The 16888-nt window shown below is 45.2% G+C and overlaps 1 protein-coding gene and 1 long non-coding RNA gene across 4 annotated transcripts in view; one reads left to right on the top strand and one right to left on the bottom strand.

Moving 5' to 3' along the window:
* Positions 1-16888, bottom strand: part of LOC117606479 (uncharacterized) — a 103885-nt gene that overhangs the window by 16397 nt on the left and 70600 nt on the right. The window contains exon 3 of one of the 2 annotated variants that reach the window (XR_004581966.2): positions 1804-2003. The exons of the other annotated variant lie outside the window; for it this stretch is intronic. This is a non-coding gene — a long non-coding RNA (uncharacterized LOC117606479). The remainder of the gene's footprint in view (positions 1-1803; positions 2004-16888) is intronic. 2 annotated transcript variants of the gene reach the window in all.
* LOC117606470 (uncharacterized) overlaps positions 1-16888 on the top strand; it is a 108139-nt gene that overhangs the window by 65268 nt on the left and 25983 nt on the right. The window lies entirely within an intron of this gene.

The raw sequence follows: 16888 nt of genomic DNA, 5'->3' as shown, positions 1-16888 counted from the left end.
AAGCGGAGCGGTAACACGCGATTACTAATCGTCGTATCGCCTGGTACCCCAGGGGTCGTGGGGTTGGCCGATGACCAACGACGGTATACATTATTCGTAGAGAGGCCGAAAATGCACGAAATCTCTTCCCCCTTCTTTCCCAGCTGTGAGATACGACCGGACGTTTCGAGTTCTCGGAACGAAGAGGTCGACGCGCTGCGCCGCGGCGAACCGCGGGGATCCTCGCCCACGCGCGTCGCGCTAACGCCGAGATATGAAAACCGAATTCGATTCGGGGATCCCACGTTCACCGGGACCGTAGCTCAAACAGGTGAAGGTTCACCTTAACGGCCCTGGGACGAATTAATGGGGCCAACGAGGCCCCCATGCCCAGCCGTGTGGAATCGGCTTACGGACAAGCCTGATGCTGCTACTTTCTTTCGACAAGTAGATCGCGCTTGTTCGATCTTCGAGTAACAAGAATCGAGCTTTTTACTAAAGAACCTCGTTTCCATTTTACACTGGTGATGATTTAAGAAAATACTTTGTTGTAATTTGATGTAACATCGATGGATTTTCAAGTAGAAAGTATTCGCTATATGACGGATACAAGAAAATTTTTATTTTTGAGGCGAGAACAGCCCTTAAAATTGGTTACAGTTGGTTCCCACGATGGCGGTGGGTGGAAGTTGAAGATTTAAAGACCGTTCACGACAAATTTAATTATTTCAAGGGGCTAGATATAAAAGGAATCGAAAGCGTTATAAATATTCGTAGAAAGGAACCGACAGAACGGACGGAAACCTGTTTCTCCTTTATCGTGAAGAATTTGTAACCCCTTTTTCGATTTTGAATAGAGGTCGACGGTGTTGATGGAACGGCTTGAATTTTAATGAGACAGCCTCGTAAACACATTACGCCTTATCGGTCTAGTAATGTTAGACTTTTTATAATCGATGTTCTCTCGTGGATACCTTTCGACTCCGCACTGGTATCAGCAGAAATTCGAACGGTGAATCTCTGCGAGTTGTAACGCGATAAACGAAGGAAGTGTTAATTTCGTTAATTGGCACGATGAGTGGTATCATTGATGACGATAAGGACGCGATTTCGCACGGCTATCATTAACCTTTCTCTACACGTGTAATTTTCGCAGAATTCGGTAACGTGGGAACTGAATATCGTTTATACTTAAGAACCTTTCTTTACTAATTTAAGTGAATTTATTACTCAATGAAATATTTTATCCTTTGAAAGTTGCTCGTAACGTACGAATTTCTTGACAGAACAATTTCACTTAAAACACTGTATAAATTTATCAGTTTCAAAAATTTCAAGATACGTGAAAGTACTTCCTTTCTGTGTAGATATTTATACTCGTGAGAAAAATGAGATTCCGTTTTGAATTACCAATAAAAAAAAAGAGTGAAATAAAAAAGAAAATTGTCCTTTGATACACCAGTACCTGCAGGTAATGTTACGCGTGTAATATCAAGGTAAAAGAATGCTGCGGAGGATGGTGCACGACGGTACCCTCACCGAAAGCTTGTACCTCTTCAGGTGCAGCGGCACCGTGTCCTCGGAGAACCATAAATCCTCGCGAGCAAGATCGCGCTGGGGGAGGTTCGCCACACAGGTCGTGCCTAACCGTGGTAAGGTAATTGGCGAAATGTGGTAATCCCTAATTACAGCAGATACCGCGCCTAATTCCATAACGTATTGCACCGAATCTTGCCGCAGCTGTTCGCAGCTGTGTTGTTCTTTCGCCAATTAATTGGCGAACGTAAAAACGGGATATTCACGAGGAGTAAAATATCAACTTACCCTCGTATTTTTCCCAGCTTTTATCGAGGTATCGCCGTTCCTTCCAGTCGTACCAAGAAATCGATCGCACCCAATAGATCGAAGACACGCTTTCGGTCCAATCACCGGCGATACGGAAGGGAAAGGTTCGAAGGATCCCGATTTATACGTCTTCCCTATCGAGACGTCAGATTGAAAATGGTGAAACTTCGAACCGGATCCTGTTAAATTGAAAAGCGCAATAAATCGGTACAGCGTAGTAGATAAAGTGGCTCGTAAAGCGAATAAAATACACGTATATCAGTGCTTTGTTAACAAATCCGGTGACAAGCGGACGACAACCGGTGTCGTTAAAGCGAACTTCGATGCATCGCTATGTTTCTCGAATTTTACGTGTTCGGTATTTACACCGGTGAAACGTGGGTTAGATGGTTCTAACTGACCCTCCCTCCCCCTAATAAAGATGTCTCCGCACAGTTTTATACGGCTCTATCCAGAACGCGGCAGCACATTTTACGATCCCGTTTACATGTATCGTCGCGGGTTACATCGACGAGTACGCGTGTTGACGGCGACGCGCTCTGCTTCGCTATTCGTTCGCCTCGGTTCGTCGGATTGCACCCGGTTTTAACACCTCGTAAAATTATGACCAATCGACGTTTAATGGTGCCAGGATATCGCGAGTTACGAGACGTCCATTGTGTCCGAACGGCCTCTTTGATCCCGCCAAACAGCTGGAATTCGCGCGTTATCCTCGTCCGGCCTTTCTCTTCCGATATCGCCGCGTGGGATCCTTTTCAGGGATCCGCGAAGATATCCGCCGCCTTTCGACGATTCTCGCTTTACTGCCTTGTAAAATATCCGTTGAATTCATTCAATTTTCGTGAACGAATAAACAGAATATTAGGAGACAGGTTGTAACCGATGCGAAGGGAGGATATAGTGGGTGAGAATTTTGAGAAATTAGTGCTACCGTTCGATTGATACAGATTTCTTAATTAGTTACTCTTAAAATTTATGAAAAATTCGCTCATCAAGATCGGAGACTGGCGATATAAATAGCAGGTGCAAACTTACCACAGGTATCGGGGATAAGGGTGCTGAAAAGGGAAATCAGAATGGCAAACGAGACGCTTAGATAAGCTTACGTAGGTGAGAAAAGACACGTTCGATAAGGGGCTGTCTTCCAGCCGGGGTCTAGATGCCGGATGGTATAAATCAGTGCTGCGTTAAGTGGCTCTCGTATTAATTAAGATAGCCACGTCGCGCACCACGCGACAGTTCGTGATCCCGGGGACGAGAGGGAGAAACGCAGGAGGAACGTGGAAGAAGAAGAAGAGGATGCCAAAAGGGAAGAAACAGGGATGCGGATAAGGCAGGCAAAAGGAGGCACAGCTGGATTATAGCTTGGATCCGATCCGATCCGAACCGGCATGGGGAAACTTTGTCGTGGAGGGGGTAAAAATTTGTCCCATGTCCGAGGGTTCTGGCATCACTGGCTTGGACCTTATATGCAGGCTCCACGAGCGAGGCGAGGAGACGTAAGAAGCCTGGCATAATGGCGTAATTATCCGAGGACGAGACAAATTGCGTACACGCCTGGCCGCGACACGCCACGGTCCACATGTCCGGCAGACACCGCCACCGCAAACCATGGCTCCCATGTAGCGCGTAGGAGTCGAACTTCGCTCCTAAGGCGACTCCTTAAGTGTACATCCGTGCGATTGTCTCGTTAAAGTCGCCGCGGGACGTCTCGAGTCCGCGTGGGCGTTCCGCTTATCCGGATCCGAAATTAATGAGGGAATTACAAGGGGACATTCGTAGTTTTCACGTGCGCGTACCTCAATTTTCATCAATTGCCACGCGACCCTTATGCTAACTCAAAGCGACCATTCGTGTTATTCCTATTAATTTAATATCAAAAGTGCAAGGGTTTATATTGCACAAAAAATGGATATTGCGAAGAAGAATATCGTGCTGTATCTGCTCGATGAAAATTATAAAGCACCTTCGTCCGACTTTTATTGGAATCCTTCGCACGAGCAGATTTTCAGTGCAATAAATCACGCTCGTTTGTAATACATACTGTCCGAGGGAACACCTTTTGTCTCGAGGGGTAATAAGTTGGGAGGATGTTGCGTTAGCATCGAACTCTCCAAGCAACTTTCTTCGCTACTAATTTCGATGCGCACCGCTAAAAGAGCGGCCGTTGCATCATTACCGAGAAGATATAGCGTGTGGAATGACCACCCCTTATTACGACACCCTTTCCTTTATCCCTCTGCTCACGTATCAATTTACTTATCTACGAATCACTATCGGTCTATCTATCCCCGACGCAGCTCCGACACCGTACAGTGTAATAGGAAAAGTAGTGCCGCGTGTGTAATTCAGCTGCCATAGCCGGGAGGATGTTTTTCTGTCTGATGAAGTAGCAAGGATCTTTGAAGATTGAAGATCGACGCAAGTGAAATTGCTATCTCTGCTAACAAAGGAAAATCTTTGCTTCTTCGATTAATTTTCAAATACATTTTTTAAATCATTAAAGAAATTTTGTTTCCTTTTCGAGCAACGAGAAGACATAGAATATAATTAGCGTCACCAGGTTATAAATATCGAATTCTCTTCGCAAGGTGTACGCTGCATCAATTACAGCCTCCTTGCCAACGCACTGTCAGTAGCACTGTTCGCTTCTGGACACATCTAAATTATCCAAGAATTTCCTGTTGTCACATACAGCATGGGGATGAAGAAATCTCCGCCTTACGTCCGCGTGAGAACGTTTCTTCGACACGTGCGATTGTAGGCAGCGCAACCTCCGTATCCGCGAAAGGTGGAACGTCCATGAACGCGACAAAAGTTTCTCATGAAACTAATATTATCACGTTTAACCTTTCGTTCTATCCAACGATTTTGCATAAATATCTATCAACAATCCTTCGATACAAAAAGAAATGAAAAATTGCAAATCTTAAAGCGCGGGTTTGAATGATCATCACGCAAATGATGTTGGTACACAGAAAAATCTTTGTCGCGGAAAAAGTGCATTTTCAATCAAGCGACGAACCGCAGCGGCGCGTCGGCGAGACGGAAGGAAAACGCACGAACGGTCGCTCGTAAGTACGCGGTGCATCGCAAATTGTATTACCGTCGTCGCGGCGTTGTGTATGCAGATAGAGCCGCAAACGCAATTGTCCCCGGTCGTAGGGAACGTTCATGGGGTAGCAAAGAGAAATGAGGAGAGGCATTAAACGCGCAGAAGGTAACTAGTATAACCGCGTGCAAGAAGGCGTGTTGCGTGTGCCACTACCGTCCAACAGTCTGCGTGACCATTTTTCCAACCTCTATGCTCTTCTCTTCGGTGTTGGCTACCTTGCTGTTGCCGCGATTTACGAGTCTATCCTTCTGCTCCTTCTGCTTAACGACGGATGCTTATGCATAATGCCACGTCTTCCACCATTTCCCCTCTGTTCACCTTTTCACCGTGCTCCGAGTTCCTTCTCCGCTTCGTTTCACGTAATTTCTGCGTTGTTAGAGTCGCCAAGCGGTGGACATACCATAGCGAGGCGAAGTTTTGTCCAGGATAATTCTCTTTTCTCGTAGCCCGTGCAAAGTGGACGATACGAGGAATATTGATGTTTGAAATTCAGAATTTTCCTCGGTTATTTTTATCGCTGAGCCCTGCTGATCGCGAACGGGTTAAGAAGAACAAAGAATAGATCGACGCGTCTACGACACACAGTCTGTCGAGGAAAGTGAGACGTTAACGGGTTATTTAGAGTCGAAACGTGCATTAAGAGGTACACGAGTCGGACCGATACTCTTCCTTTAGAAACAATGGCGCGATAACTCATAATAGCGTCGGGTATTATGGTATTGATAGGACGGCCGACCGCGCACCCCATGAATGCCAATGAGAACTCGAACAATGGTCTTGCGTAGGTAATACGCTTCTGTGATCCGTATTCTTTCGTTCGTTGATTTAAGCCGCCTTTTATAGAATCGCGCTACCGGCAGCGTGGCTGAACGCATCCACTCGCGCCGTCTACCATCCCACCTGTCATCAGTATTCATTGGAATTGTTTTAGCAAACTCTGGCTATGACGGTTTTCCTAGAAACTAGATTCGAGATAATAATCGAAAATGATACTAAAAAAAAAATTAAGAAGAATCTTTATTAAGTTTTCATCCCCCTCTAACAAAAAAAAATAAAAAAATTCCGTCATCAAAGCGTGGTTCCTCTTTCGAAACGTTAAAACCCGAGCCCTGTTTCGAATTCCCGTTGTAATCGCGCTCGCTGGCTAGCAAGGCTTGTTTATATTTAGTTGATCTTTCGATCCGCGTCGGTAAACGGTGCGCGGATGGAATCGGGTCCTCCTTTTCTTCCACGGCATTCTTCTCCGTTATTTTCGCCCTCGCAACCGCGACGCGTCTTCTAAAAGGGGTCTCCTGCCGTTTTAAAAGGAGAGGACAGGGGGTGAACGGGTAGCAAGTGGAAGAAGATAGATAGAAAAATGAACAAATGGTCGGGGACGCAGAAAGACAGAGCGGTGGGACATCGAGAAAAAGAATCAAAGAGCCAGGAACAGCGCCTACGCTCTGCCAGAGACTCCCTCTATTGTGATACTTTCTTCTTCTTCTTCTTCGTTGTCTTCGTCTTCCTCGTCTTCGTGCACGCATGCCAGCCACTGACTAAGCACTCACTCCTTCTGACAATGAGTCAGTGCACTCACTGCACGCTTCTCGACGTGAAAAATAAAAAAAAGAATAAGAGGATACCACGAGAGTCAGAGGATGAAGAAGAAGAAAAAGAAGAAGAAGAAATCTCGCTCGAGGAATACGGGTCAACGACAGGATGCGATACATCACTGTCGAGAATCGAGCTCGCTCGCGGGTCAAAGTTTACTGAATCGGGAGGACATTTCTCCTCCTCATTCTCGTCTGCCTTCTTTTCGCCTGCTCTCCATTCTTTTTCTTCTTACTACCGAACCTCATGCATCATCCCGAATCGCCTCGCCAACGAATACTGTCTCGATCATTCGTAACTTAATTAACTTCCTCCGCGTTTGACTTTCAATCATTTCGAACCAATTTTTGAATAAGATCGAGACTGATGTTTGATCGAATTAACCCATTTGGTGTACCGAAGGTCTTAATGGGTCGACGTATTAATTCTCCGTTTGCAACCTTATTTTTATTGGCGCTATTTTTATTTTTATTTTAATATTCTTGGCTTTCAAAAATCTGCAAAAATTCTGAGATACTTATTGAAGTTTCTACTTTAAGATATAATCGTCGAATCAAACGTGTAAAGGATTAATTAACCCTTTAACTCCGGGTACTTTTAGCACAATCGATCGCTCTAATTTTAAATTACATTACTGAAGTGATATTCTATTTTAAAACATTTTGTTTTATTGTAATTATTTTATTTTTATTTTAGTGGTATATAAGCCATAGCCGCTATTTGATATTAGCAAAAATTAACATATTGTTTATATACCACACCCGCCTCTGGCTATAATTTTAGTATGTGGTTTATAAACCACACTCGCAGTTAAAGGGTTAAGAAAAATGAATATTTGGAAGACAGTTTGAAGAAAGTTAAAATTCGTAAAAGGGTTAACTTCGGTACCGTTCGAGTATAATTAACTGAAATAATTTTGTTCATCAAGCAGCTAAAGGAAAATGGCACGAGATGACGCGTGCTTCGAGTCTCGAACCTGTACCAAGTATCCGTGCAAAAGAATAACGAGCCACGGTACACGTGTGTGCTCACTCCAAGTGAATTTCCCCTCCCAGCAATTACCGTTAAGTACCCTAGCCGAGCGTTTCCACGGTAATCTCGATTTCTATAATCCCGCGTGCCATCCTCCTTGCTGGCAATTGTCCAGCTGTCAGTCGACGCGAGAATATAAGCGGCCGCGAGAATCGCTTTTTATCTAAGCTACCGCGACGGTTCTTTCGCTTCCTGCTAGATCGCCTCCTTAGATCCCCGACCAAGGATCTATTCTGATGCTGGAAGCCCGAGGAACGCGCGATAAGCTCGATACGAGGCGATCTACATCGATAAGAAAGCACCGTAGCCATAGGCATGTTATCGCGGGGCAACCGTTGTTTCCTGGATGCCGAGAAATCCAGGTAGGAAAGAAACTAGAAACTAAAGAAAATTCACCTGTTCAAAGAGAACGGAATTGAAACGCTTTGTCCACGAAATTTTAAGCGCCATGCAAATGACACGCACGAAAATAATCTCCCCTCTGTCTGAAATTCACTCATCTCGCATAAGAAACGCGGGGTACAATGAATCGCGTTCTCGAGCAATCTCGACGCAACGACGCCGGGCAACGAAGTGGAAATTCAAAGTCGCTGAAAACGCTTGAACCGGCGCCAAACGGCGCGCAAACGCGCAGGGTGGAGGAGCGTTGAAAGAACGTGCTCGTCGATCGTCGCTTTGCATTCCCTTGCCTAAGTAGCGCGCGATCCTCCTACCCTTGAAATAATTTCACTGTTTCAAAGCAACGGAAGAATCATTATTCGCCCGATCCTCGATAGATACCGTTGATCTAGCCGAGGGAAAAGTAATTCCGTGCAAAGTCTAGCGCGCATCGAGTTCCCTGTCTAATTGACGAGCATCAGTCACCGTGGACAAATATATTTGTAAACAGAGAGCAAGGAAGAAGGCGGCTCGGTCTCCCGTATCGTATAATTTATTCCCCTAACGTAGCCCATTATGCGGTACAAGATGTCATCTGGCTCACAGATCTGGAAGAGCGAACCGCAGAGATCTGAATGCGACTGAGGGCCAAGAAAGTCGAAGGCGGACGTTTGAAGAAAGAGAGAGAAAGAGAACCGCGGGGAGCAGAGAGGAAGGAGAGATCGGTATCGATAACCAGTAACACTGGTAACACAGGTAACTGTTAGCGAGGTGACGATTTCGACAGTAGGACCTACCAGTCTGGGACGAGCGTTCCATCATGGCATTCGGCCCCATCGTGTCACCACGTGGATCCATGCCGAACGATATGTTTTCCCTTCCGTTTCAATGCCGAAGAACACCGGCGTCGAACGATCCTTTTGCTTGGCCCCGATCGATCGGATAACCCTCTCCACCGTTATTCGATATCTTCTTTCCGGGGTTCGCGAGCAAAGGTCTTTTCGAATAATTCCGGCTTCGTTTTAAACGAACTAGATTTGGAAATTGTAAATTTTTATTTTAGAAATCAGTCTGCCCTTCGACAGGGTTAAACTCTGGATTGCAATTGATAATTTATCAAAAATTTTTGATACCGAAAGCAGAAGGTTCGTCACGTCTAACAAAGGAGTAGCGATCCAGCTGGGTAATAATCCGCGAAATCGAAGGGTCGCGCTCCCCGCTGACCTTAGCGCGATCTTTGAAACGAGGCAAATCGTAGGCTCCTCGCGCGATCGATCTCTCGCAATCGAGAACTCTACGTGACGGTATCGAGCGACCATTTCGTTCGATACACCGCGGAATTACCGTCCTCGATTTCCCGTTGGCTCAACGATGCCTCCGACTCTGATATCGTTATTCAACGCGGAAATCAGACCGGCCGAGCCGAGAAAATCGAAAGGAGCAGCATTTTAATTTCTATTTAACCTTTTCGTATTACACTTGCGATAGTTGATGGAATTAGGAAAGATTGAGGGACGGAAAGGGGTTCGCGACTATGGTGGCGGGAAAGGATCGTTCCTCTGTACGAATGCAATACCGCAGAAGCAATCATACGTTGCCACCGATTACCGGGAGGTCGTTCACGCTCGGTTATTCGCGCATATGCACGCGTACCCTCCTGTCCCCGATACACATGCACATTGGGTATCGATCGAAAATAAAAGGGCCGCACCGAGCGCGGCCACTACATCGGACAATCACCATAACTCTGGCCCCGCTTGAAAGGCATCTCGTTATCTTTAATCTCGAAACAATACAATACGTTGGTGGTGATGGAGAAAGATAGAGAGGAAAGGTGAACGGTGATGGAGGACGGAGAATCGGCCGAAAGATCGGGACGAAGAAAGATGTATCGACGGTGTACGACGGCAGAAGGAAAACGCAAAAGGAACGTGTAGAAGGGAAAGAGTCGTTGGCATGATCCAAAAGATCGAGCATAGGAAAAGGTATATCTACGGTCGCGCGAATAAGTAAAGGCGAAGAAACGGGAAGAGGAAATCTACGCGGCGTCGCGGTTCGTCGATTCCCAAGAGAATAGAGCAAAGTGAAATGAGAAGGAGAAAGGATAAACAACGATGGAAAGAAGAGAAAAGGGATGGATGCGTCGATCGATCGTTACGTCGGCTCGCGTCCGTGCGCATGGGTGCACCATAGATCCAATGGGTCCGCGAATGGACCATCAGTCACCAGATAATCTTTACCTCCTCGGGAATATTGACAATGACAAAGGGGCCCGATACACGCGCCAGCAAACTCCGCTTAGCCTGCTACCTGTTCCCATAACGCGCCCTCCCTACCGCCTTCGAACTCGTCAGCGAACCCACATCTACCTTCTCCTTTCGTCTCGGTTAATTTCCCTCCGCCACTTTTTCCAGCTGCCTTTCGCTTAAACGTACCACTCTTATCAATCATGCCTGGAGATCTCGATCCTTCGTGCTTCGCTTCCTAACTGATTCGACTCATTGTGCTGCGTGGATGGAGAAGAGTATCTCTTCTAGTTAACATAAATATTTTCGTGAGTGTTTCATTTAGAAATCCATAAATCTCGTTGGTAAGGAACCGTGAAGTCGCAGTGCCGTTCCATCGGAGAATTGAATTTCCTTCTGGCGGATGTTATTTCGCGGATTTTGCTTTTCATCGAGAGATAAGTCGCAGCACTCGCGTCTATAAAGTGCCGTTTTCCGGGAACTTTGAACACGGAAGCATAGGCTCGTCAGGGACAAGTCACCGTACGGTAGCACCAGTGTCCTGAACGTCTACCGAGTATAACAGCCGGTCTATCACTCCTACCAGATATCCAGCCGTGTCTAGGCAGACCGGCCTGTATCTTTGCTGCGGATCGGCACGAAACACCTCCCAGCTACTAGTCGCTTGCTGGATGCACGATAACGGTTGTGCCTGCACACCGACCCGAGATTAATCGTGCCAACGATGGACAGCTCCTGTTTTAGGATACACGAGTTGGCGAATGCGGGGGTGGATCGCAAAGAGGATGTATAGGGAGTGGAAACTGTGTCCTGTTCTAGATACACTATGATGTTATTAATTTTATGGTATCATTTTGTCGATATTTTGATATTTTATGCTATCCCTCCTTTTTTCAAAAAATTAGATTTATGTGTTAATATATTACTCATATGATGAAGGATCAATAAAAGTTAATTAAAGTCATCTCTTTTGCATATTTTGGGGATAAATTATTTGAGTATAATAATTTGTACTTTAAGTTGGATGACTTGTAGAGTAATTTGGGAATTCTTCTTCTTCTGGCCCGCTTAATTTCTCAATTAGCAAAACGAATTATACTATTTTAACGATGAATTTGAAATATCATATAATTGGTATTTAATTGAATTGATCAATACCGAACAAATTCAAAGGTAATTATAGAAGAGAACTTCGTAATTTGCGATTTTATTGAATATCTTAATGAATTCGACGTCAAGGATAAAATAACTCGAGATTAGCTATCGAATAACTACTTTAGCTTGTTAAATTTCCTGCCATAAAGTGGCTCGTAACATTTTCACCGAGATATTCCAAGCACCGTTTCAGGTATTAAGCTTCCTTGTCACGAAACATTTCCTTTATCTACACTTTAATTTCTGAAATGTCTCCGCTTGGATGAGTTGCTCCGTATTGCAACATTTTAACCGAGAATATTCACAGTCGTTAGAAATTAGCATCGGGTACCTGTAATGTTGTAAAACGTCGAAAGGAAACGGGGTCGATCAATGAACTCGCACCGAGTTGGAAATAAATTTCAGATTGACGTAATTGGGCGATGCTAAAACTGTCAGACGTTGAATTGATTTAGAGCGACGATTTGCATTCTTCTTTAATGTTAATTTCTCCTGTCTTAATGGACGTGTCTCGATCCGTCTAACAAGCAAACTTCACCGAAGCTGACATAAATTACGTAAAAAATATACTTGTTGATACAAGGTTCTAAACATTTTATCACACTGACTTAGCTTTCGTTTTCGAAAATCTCAATATTTCCATGTAACCACGGTGAAACTTTGTTTTTCCACTTTCATTTATTCCAGTTCATTTTTTATTGGCATATTCGTTTAGCAAAAATGCATAAATATTTATCGACCTATGCATCGAAGAAATGACCGATCCATTCAGTTTTGACACGAATAGACAGACTGATGGATCAAAATATCTTGGACACGAATGTTAGAATGCAAGGAGGAGGTTCGATCGAACCATTCGTCAAAGAATCCATCCGTAACTTATCCATTGCTTGCCCGGCACGTTCACGCGAGCCAGTCGGATGTAACCCGTTGAATTTATCACCTCTTAGTGGCCGAGAGCCCGATTACTGCCATAAGTAATGTCTTCAGCAAGATGTTTCGCCGCCGGCTGTTCCGTGTGGTATGGGTTTTCATAAGGCTCCTGACCAGCAGGGGCCACCGATACCTCGAGGTTACCTTTCATCGCTAAGAAACGATTCTTCGGCTGTCCTTGACCCTGAAATTTTTCCTTTTTATCCACTAGAAAAATGTCCAGGCGAGGCACACCCCGAAGAAGAGATCGGAATCGCGAGACCTTCTTCTTTATGCAAACTTGCAACATCGTACTTGCGGTCTACCATCGGATTCGATGGTTTCTTCGATCGAGATACATAGTATTAAAACAGCCCCGTAAGAACGATGGATGCTATTTGTTCCACGCGGGAGAGCCTCTGTTCTTCAGCAAAAGGGAGCGAAGAGATGATCAGTGCATAGCAAGAAAATCGACAAGCTCCCTCGTTCGATTCAGTCACGATTCAACCGTTTTGTACCCGCGAGACAGTGCTTGTACCTTGGCAATTAGGTGGTCAGATAAACACGTTTCAATGGGGAAACACACAAAGACCGGTGGACAGGATAAGAAGCGCAAAACGTCAGAGGACGGAGCAGAAAATTCAATAGACATCTGCACGCACGACAGCTTATAAACGAATATAACGGATGGTAATTCGAACACAATTTTCTTGCTGTTCGGTGTAACAATATTACAGCTAATTATACCACAGCCAGTTTCGTCTTCTTTTTATCGACAAACCCGAACGCTTCGACATCCTCGATTTACATATCCCCGTTTCGTTTCTTCGTTTTACAATCACGAGACAACGTAATCCAAGTTGAACTCGATACGTAATAAAACGGTCGATTCGATGGCTCGTTATCGACACGACGTTGAACCGATTCTCTTTGATCGGTTTGCAACGCCCAGTTCGCAAAAAAGGAGTATCGAACGCTTCTTAATTAGCCCGTAGTCGGTTGGTTAATTAAAAACACCCAAACGTGCTCGTACACACATTAATAATAAAATGAAACCCTTATGACCCGCATCGGGTAGAATAATATTTTTAAATAAAATTTGTTTAACAGAATATTCGATACTCCTTTTTACAAGTATCAGCATCAATTTGAATATTATTCAAAGGTTAATAATCTCGAAATCATTTGTAGTGTACTAGAGCGTACAGAAAGTCCATAAATTATGCGATGGATATAAGGAAATGAAATCCAGTATGCAAAGTGTGCAAATGAAGACGATACCTTAAATAATTTGAGGAAAGAAAATGTTATAAAAATATATATTTTCATAAAGATCCGCAACCTAATTACGCGTAGAAATTTAAAATTTCCATACTTTTCATCTCAAAGAATCAGTTTTATTTCAAGGATTTTTCATCCATCGCTACTAAAAGAAAATAAGATATGCTTCATTGATCCTCTACATAATCAAAGAAAAAGGGTCTCATCAACAGAGCGAGACGAAAGCAGGATAAAAAAGGGAAATTGCTAGTTTTTTCGTTTGGCGAACGTACAAATGACGAGTGGAGAGAAGAGGTATGAGGATACGGGGGAAGAAGGATCATGAATGAAGGCGAAGGCTGACGAGCCGGTGGATGCACGATTCTCGATGCGGATAGTCCCGGGTCAGACACGGAGTAAGACTTCTCGTCCGTTCGATGAAGAGCCGTAACAGAAGGGAAGAACCCGTTCGAACGAGAGTTTATATACCGTGTATAGCTTAGGGCAAGGCTGCGGCAGCCGCGATACCGTCTCACCTGAACAGGTTGCAGAGACTTCCAGGAGTCCGCGATGCAGAACAAACGATTGGCTTTCCTCGTGCCACGGCACCGATTAGAGTAGCCGCGAGAACTCCGATAATTGCCGTCGACTGTTTGCGCTCGGTGATGCGTGTCGATTATTCCAACGATACACAGATGAAAATTCCTCCGGCTTCATATTTATTATTTAAACGATGAATCACCTCGACGACCGTAAAGTTTGCTTTGAAAATGCGATATAAAAATTCAAATCAAAGAGGAGATTACTGTCCGAACGGAAGTTAACTGGAACTTGTCGAAGCCATTCAGGTACGATCGGGTAAACGTGAGATCGATCGTTCTTTTCCCCGGCGTCGTGCGTGTATAATTTCTCAGCGGTTCGGTAAACGCGAGCGGTTTCGTGGCGAAAAACAGACGGAAAGAAAGGTAGAACGAAAGGTTGTTGGTTCTTTTTGCACGTAACAACAATCACGCAGCGGAGAGATGTTGGAAGGACGGGAGGAAGAGGGAGTACGGGACGATCCCGATCGTGATCGGTTGTCATCGAAAAGCAGGTTCCCCTCGGGAAAAGAGGAGAACCGAGGATCGCCGCGGGGCAGAGTTACACGTTCCACCGGTGGGGCCCCCGAGCCCCATTATGGGCGCTACCTCGTCGTTGCCGATATTACCGCAAATTGCCACCCTCAAAAGAGAGGAGCGGCCATGGTGCTCGGTTGCCAGAGCCGAGGAGTCTCTTCTCAATTGCTCGGTGCATCGCCTACGTCTCGGAACGTCGGTTTTACAACTGCGCTTCTTCCTCTTATTCTTCTTCCATCGTGTCAAGTTTTTATTTTTCTCCTCTTTCTGTCAATGCGATCTGCTATTTTATGTCAGCATCGCGACGCTAATGTCATGAAATTAAGAACGTCGATTTTCTAAACGTTTTATCACTAATTCGAAAATTTACTTATGGAATCGTTTATCTGTCTTTTTATTAGTTAGGATAATTGATGTTCCAGCGTGTTACGTTTGAACGTATCCTTGAAGGTTACTGCACCGCGAGGGAAAACAGGACCGGACGTTGGTAGCCGAAGAGTAGCCCCTGTGGTAGCAGCCGAGTGGTAGCCCAAGGCTACTAGAAGATTGCCGGCAGACAGGTGGGTGAGGCGAAGGATGGCTGTGAGGTAAAAGGTAGAGAGGATGGTACCCCTCCACAATCACCGTCCTTATCCCCCTTCCTTCTCTTCTTTGTCCTCCTCGTCTTCTTCATCATCATCATCATCATCTTCCTCTTCTTCTGTTGCTTCGCTCCTTTCGGGGCTCCTTTTCTCGGGGCCCACTTAGCCGCACGCGAGTCTACCAGTACTCGAATAGAAGCCGTTGCGTTCCCCGCGGTTTCCTCACCCTTCCTGTTCGCCTTTTTCTTTCTCTCCTCGTACACGACTTCCAGCGCCCTCGGGCCGCAGGGAAGCTAAAAACCAGAGCACCAGGCAGGAATACCACGGCGCGATGAATGAAGAGAAAGAGGAAGGGTTTTTGATGAAAATATACGTATCATTATTAACGGGACGGTTTTCTCATCGAACGTGACACTGCGTATTCACGCCTTTTAATTCATTTTTATGACGCGAAGCTCGAGTGTAATTTCTTGGATTACAAGAAAAATCTTGAAGGTATTTATTGCACATTCGGTACTCATCGCTGTACTCGATGAAACGTTGCACCGGCGTTCGGTACATTTGACAGCAGATGAAAGTGACTGGAAAAATCGAAGACTTACGACTGTACGCTTCTCCTAGTACGATTTCACCTTCGACCCCGATTATTACTAGCCTCCTCTACCCGTTCCAACTCACTTAAGTTTCAAGGATCCTCTAGTAGATGTACGAAGATTTATGTCATACAATCCCGACGTTATAAAGTACCGAGAATCGGAGATACTTCGTTTCTGAACGATCCTGTACAACACGCGTTACCCCGTGTCGTTCACGTTTCACGATCTCTCATATACATCAACCGAGCCGTGATAAAAAGTGGCTGATCGTTGAAAGGTAATTCAAATTACGTATCAACATCGCGGAATTTTAACGAACTTGTTTCCCCAATATTTTATTCACTGCCCCTATGCATCAATCGTCGCGCGCGTAAAGCCGTCCAATAAACCATCATCGCTTGAATAATCCGGAATCGTCGAACCGAGAAAAAGCAGCCCACACCCGGCTCTCCTGATCCGTAATTCGAAAAGCAGAGTTCCGTTTTCTCTCGATATTCAAAAAATGTTAAACTCTGGCTATTACTCGAGTTATCTTCCTCCTTCTTTTTCTAAACGTTTCGAAGACTTTCCATCCGCGAGGATGTCGACGCTGTCCACGATTACACGGCCAGGGTGAGATACCGAGGCTTTCAAAGGCTTTCGTAAGAGTAATCGTGGGCCAATCGCGAGCGAAGGTCCACCGGTTGGGATTTACGAGCCGGTCGGCTGCTATTTTATCAATCTGGATTAGCATACGCCGCATTAAACCATAACTTACACGGCTCTCGTCGGGGCTACCTACGTCTATGATACTCGTCGCGCAGGAAACCGTTGCTCTCGGTGCTGGTTAACAACGAGCAACGGTGATCCGCGACGCGATAAATCAATACCGCCGACTTATCTTGCCACCCTTGCCCGGCTATTATTCACGCCCGACTGATTCGCCGCGAATGCACACCCGTCGAAACTCTCATTACGCTTTTTTCCCGCGCCCTTCCGCCCTTTGATTTATCCGAAAATTCGACGAGGAGCTCGCGGAATCGCAACCCCCTATGATGCACAGGCAACGAGTTTCGTTCGATATAACGAGAGAATTTCTGGGATT

This window comes from Osmia lignaria, chromosome 9 (assembly GCF_051020975.1).
Source record: "Osmia lignaria lignaria isolate PbOS001 chromosome 9, iyOsmLign1, whole genome shotgun sequence".
NCBI classification, from domain to species: Eukaryota; Metazoa; Arthropoda; class Insecta; order Hymenoptera; family Megachilidae; genus Osmia; species Osmia lignaria.
The sequence above is the reverse complement of the archived record's forward strand: the minus strand, read 5'-3'. Positions and strand labels throughout refer to the sequence as shown.